This window comes from Camellia sinensis, unplaced genomic scaffold, assembly GCF_055761805.1.
Source record: "Camellia sinensis isolate YWXY unplaced genomic scaffold, ASM5576180v1 Unanchor12, whole genome shotgun sequence".
In the NCBI taxonomy this organism is placed as follows: domain Eukaryota; kingdom Viridiplantae; phylum Streptophyta; class Magnoliopsida; order Ericales; family Theaceae; genus Camellia; species Camellia sinensis.
Window position 1 is genome coordinate 3,401,780 of NW_028128998.1, and position 5,607 is coordinate 3,407,386.

General features: G+C 36.1%; 1 long non-coding RNA gene across 2 annotated transcripts; it reads left to right on the forward strand.

The window, feature by feature from the left end:
* Positions 1 to 2,395: 2,395 nt before the first annotated feature.
* On the forward strand, positions 2,396 to 3,589 carry LOC145814612 (uncharacterized). Of its 2 annotated transcripts, none has more exons than XR_014357953.1 (2): positions 2,396 to 2,768; positions 3,236 to 3,589. It is a non-coding gene; the product is annotated as an uncharacterized LOC145814612 (long non-coding RNA). The 2 variants fall into 2 exon arrangements; XR_014357954.1 differs by having other exon boundaries at positions 3,240 to 3,589.
* Positions 3,590 to 5,607: the final 2,018 nt, after the last annotated feature.

A 5,607-nucleotide genomic window follows, 5' to 3' on the forward strand; every position in this document is an offset into this window, starting at 1 on the left:
ACGGTTAGGTACGCCTGTTGGTTACACCATTGTCATTCTCTTTGGTTAAAACCTTCCCTCTCTCCGTATAAAATACGTTGAGATACGCCTGTTGGTTACACCATTGTCATTTTCTACTTGGTTAAAACCTTCCCCCTCTCCGTATAAAATAAGGTTAGGTACGCCTGTTGGTTACACCATTGTTATTCTTCTTGGTTAAAATCTTCCCTCTCTTCGTATAAAATACGTTGAGATACGCCTGTTGGTTACACCATTGTCATTTTCTCTTAGTTAAAACCTTCCCCCTCTCCGTATAAAATACGGTTAGGTACGCCTGTTGGTTACACCATTGTCATTCTCTTTGGTTAAAACCTTCCCTCTCTTCGAATAAAATACGTTGAGATACGCCTGTTGGTTACACCATTGTCATTTTCTCTGGTTAAAACCTCCCCTCTCTCCGTATAAAATACGTTGAGATACGCCTGTTGGTTACACCATTGTCATTTTCTACTTGGTTAAAACCTTCCCCCTCTCCGTATAAAATACGGTTAGGTACGCCTGTTGGTTACACCATTGCTGTTCTTCTTGGTTAAAACATTCCCTCTCTCCGTATAAAATACGTTGAGATACGCCTGTTGGTTACAGCATTGTCATTTTCTCTTGGTTAAAACCTTCCCCCTCTCCGTATAAAATACAATTAGGTACGCCTGTTGGTTACACCATATTTTTTTACCTGGTTAAACCCTTCCCCCTCTCCGTATTAAATACGGTTAGGTATGCCTGTTGGTTACACCATTGTTGTTCTCCTTGGTTAAAACCTTCCTCCTCTCCGTATGAGATACGATTAGGTACGCTTGTTGGTTATACCGCCATTCCTCCTATTGCGTGAGACGCGTTAGGCTGTTGTTTCACTCGGCTAAAATTATGTTGTGACACATTTGTATTTAATCTTGTGGCACATTTAATGCAATGCACCCCCTGTTATGTTTCATATCATTTGCACGAAGCTTGCCTCTTCATTGTTGTCATCTTCATATCTTTATCATCACTCCATGGCATTGTATTGCATTGCATAATCATGAATTTTCAAACAACTGGCTTCGCAAAGCGTGTAAGTCCAACCTTCAAACTGCATTTTGAGCATGTCACTTTCATTCTGCCCCTGAACTATGCTGGTTTGATTCCTTGCAAAAGGATACGTAGGCAACCTTCGGGTTCAACCACTTGCATTGCATTTGTTTGTTTGCCCAAGTCTTACGGCCGTGTCAAAAGGGTCGTCTTTGGGCTTTGACATTCACTCACGTCATGAAATGACTTTGAACTCTGTCAAAGAGGGGCAACTGTAGACACCCCATTTTGACCGACCCTAAGACTTGGGCGCTTTCTTTTGATTACCCGATGATGACAATTAGAATGTGTTTCTCACAAAATTCTCAGTAAGAAAGATGGAATTCAAGTTTTAATCCCAACCTTCACCCATTTTTTTGGCCAAACTATTTTAGACCTTAAAACCCTCTTTTCAAAATATGTTTTTTTTTTTAAAAATATTTCTACAATGTCCCGAGGCTCCCATTTCGATTAAAATATTGCACTTTTCAGTAAACCGAGTAAGGACAAAGTGGAAATAAATGGAAGGGAGGTGAAATTTTTGAAAAATATTTAAAAATATCTTCTTTATAGGTTTGGAGTTGAAGGAAATAGGAGGGGATGAAAGAAAGCTGGTTTAGGAAAAGGATGAGTATCAAATCATTAAGAAGGAAATGAGCAGTCTTCACTAAATTAGGCATTTCTCTTTGTACACTTGGAATTTAAATGCGAGGCCACCACCATTAGAAAGTAGACTTCTGGGGCTTCAATTTAGACCCAAGAAACACCTTAGACCAAGTCCAAATAAGGGAGATATGCCCATTTGAAGTTGAGCTTAAGAGCAGATTTTGTTGATCCAGCCCGAGACAGCCTTCACTAAATTAGGCATATTTCTTTGTACACTTGGAATTTAAATGTGAGGCCACCACCATTGGAAATTAGACTTCTGGGGCTTCAATTTAGACCAAAGAACTGCCTAAAAACAAGTCCATATGGGGGAGATATGTCCATTTGAAGTTGGGCTTAAAAGCAGATTTTGTTGATTCGACCCAAAACAACAATAGCCCATTTTTCTTGGTTTTGGTTCGGTTGGGACAACCCATTTACCTATTTTTTGAGCCATTCAAGTGCATCCACTCATCCTCCATTATACCTAATCATCCTCCATTGTCAAAAAGAGGTTTTGTTTGCATCCATAAAGGAGTATCCCATGCAACCACCTTGAAAATTTGCCCTCCTATCACATTCTTGTCTCCCACCTTGTCTCCCACCTTCTTTTTGACCTTTACTCTCCCTCATTGCCTATATAGAATGATCATATTGTAAGAGAGGGGGAGGACCACGAAATTGAAGAGAAAGGAGTAAGAAAAGAGTGAAAAAAGAGAGAAAATTTGAGTTTTTGAGCCAAAAATATTCCTATCTTCCATATACACCCTATACCTCCCATAGCTACTGAAATTCCTCATTTCCATACACCAAAACCACTCCAAAAATTCTGATATAGCCAAAGATCAATCGCCTCGATCATAAGGAAGAATGTTTAGTGATTGAAAGTGAGGAAAACTAGAGAGTTAGCCACTTTCCATACCACAAACTCCATAAACTCCATAATTTCGAATTGAGGATTTGAGAACACACTTCCTACACTTGAGGGTGATCAAGAGAAAGTTTGGAAATCAAGAAGTTCAATCTTTCTTTGGAAGGTGAATTTTTAATCTTTCATTTTCTTATATTTTATATCTTATATTTATATTATTGCTTCTTATTTCATTGTGTTTTGTTATAATCCAAGTGGTTTGTTTATCTCATATTTATTTTCTTACTTTATATTTCATAGTGTGTTGTTATAATCCTAGCGGTTTGTTTAGCTCATAATTATTTATTTATTTATTTTTATTCGCATACTTTAATTTCATATTAGTTTTGTTGTAATCTTGCATGTTTTACCTCATATTTATTTTTTCGTGTATTAGTCTCATATTAGTTTTGTTGTAATTTTGCATGTTCTATCTTATATTTGTTTTATCGCTTTAGGTTTATGTTGTGAGTTTGCACTTTTTTTATTTTATTTTATTTTATATTTATTTTCTTTTTTTTAATCTAACCTGTAGTGGTTAGTTGAGCCACCTACATATTTTTTGTTTGTTCCTTTTCTTGGTTTCGCAACAAGACAGGTTTTGCTTGGCCTAGTTCGCCGGCCGGCCTATTTGGCCGGTCGGTTAGCTTCTTCCGAACAAGATGGCGTAATCTCCCAATATTGACTAATTTCCACCGGCGGTTCTAAAGAACATGAAGCTTTTATTTTATTTATTTATTTTATTTTGAGTGTATTGTGAGGTTTTTATTTTGTTGTAATATTCTCCTCATCCCTCTCTAATTTGGTTTGTAATTATTCTTTAAAATGTTGTAATAATTCCCCGCCCCGCTTCTTTCTATCCCGTTCTTTTACTTGCTTTCTTTATTTGTACATAAACATCATATTTATTTTTCATCATAGTTATGCTTTGCATCCATGTTTCATGCATCTTGATTCGGCTAAGTTTGCATTTGTGGATTTAATCAATTCCTATGTGATTATGTGCGCTACCTCATGTTCTTGAGATGATTCACATATCATATTTTAGAAGCCGAATCTTTACTTGCATCTCATGAGTGAATTGCATTAGGGTTTTGTATATAAGATCATACATATTTTACTAACTTTCTTTTGCAGCTTGTTCGTGGTACATCAAACATGTGAGTTTTTATGCTTTAGCATCCCGTGTGTGTGTGTTTTTCTTACTATGTCTAGCATTCTACCATGAGGCTAGTTGCTTATGTGATATAACTCTATGAATGCCGATGGATGGAGGTTGTGTCACTTAATTTGGAATGATGTTAATTTTTCATGCTTGTAAACTCAATTTATTTGGGTTGTACATCGTCAAAACTCTTTCAAAATGCATGATATCAAATTGCTCCAAAATGAATGGCATAGTCTATACTTGTATGCTTCACATAGTAAATTTTAGGATTTATTAACTAATCAGAACATGAACATATAAATAAAATAAAATTCATATCATGGTTAGTAAAGGCCGATCTTTGATCGGGTGGGCGGGGGTGCTCATTATTGACCTTCCCCTCTCATACCTAAGGTTCCGAGCCAAGCATCCTTGGTTACGACGAACAGTGGCCTTGGCACGAGTTATGAGTTTCCTAATTTTCCCAAAATAAATATTAGGTGGCGACTCTGAGATCTGATGACGCAGTCCATTTTTGACAAAATTGTAATAAAATGGATTTTCAATAAAAGTTGCCAATTCTGGACTCTCATCTACGTTTCACATTGCACTCGTGAGACTAGATCAAAGAGATCTCGGGAGTCCGAACTGTTTAACGCGCGCGGGTACCCCCCCCCCGGGCATGTTACAGGGCCTAGACAACTCTATTGTAGTTTGGTAACATGATACTAGAGCAATCCCATTTGCATAACAATGTATCACTGAACAGACACATCACAAGTGGCCCAAATTAATTTCTTGTTATCATCTAATTGGACGACAACATAATGCTGGGAAAAAAAAAATATTGTCTGGTAACATGGCACTGGAGTAATTCAAATTAATTAGCATTGTATTATCAATCAGGCCCACCACAAATTAAAAAATCATTGTTTGGAAGAAAGTGGCTTTGTAAATGTATAGCAACAAAATGCCGGAGAGATCTATTTTTTCCGATAGCATAACACTGGAATAATGTAAATTTTTTAGCACCGTATTACCAAAATTAGTGGTGTAAAGAGATGAAATAGTTAATTTAGGGTTAATTTTGGTAATATATTGGGGGTGTAATGAGAATTACATTTTTTTTTAGTGGTGTAATGAGATGGACGGTGTAAAATGGTTAAATAGTGATGTAAGTAGAATCACCCTTAATGAAATTATAGATACCTCCCTTGTGATTTCTGAAATAACAATGACAACCCTTCTGGTTTGTTTGTTGGTAAATAACAATGACAACCCATTTTGGATCACATTACCTCTCACATAAAAAAGCCAAAAAATCCAAAAGGCTAAGTTTAACCATCTTCTCAAAACACGCTTAACTATGGTTGGTTTTGCTGACCTCATCATTCTATTAATTTAAAATGCCCATTTTAACCTGAAAAATAAAATGCAAAAAAAATAAAAAATAATAAACTAAAGAATAAAACAAAAATAAAAGAAGGAAAATATCAACCTTTGGACAAGTCAAATAAAAAATGCAATATAGGCCTATTTTGACAACACGATTAAAAGCTAGTTTATTGATTTTTTGATTTTTTGATTTTTTTGAGTCACATTACCTGTTTATCTTTTTGCACATTTAAAAAAAATTAAAATCAAAATATCAACTTTTAACATACTTCCCAAAACAGGTCATACTCTAACCAATCCAACCATCATCAGCCCCACCACCATTGACAACCCAAATTCATCTCTCTTAGTCTTGGCCTATCTCTGCAACTTAAAACCCCCCATTCTTATGTTTCTTCCGTGGCTCAAGATGTATAATTTGAGG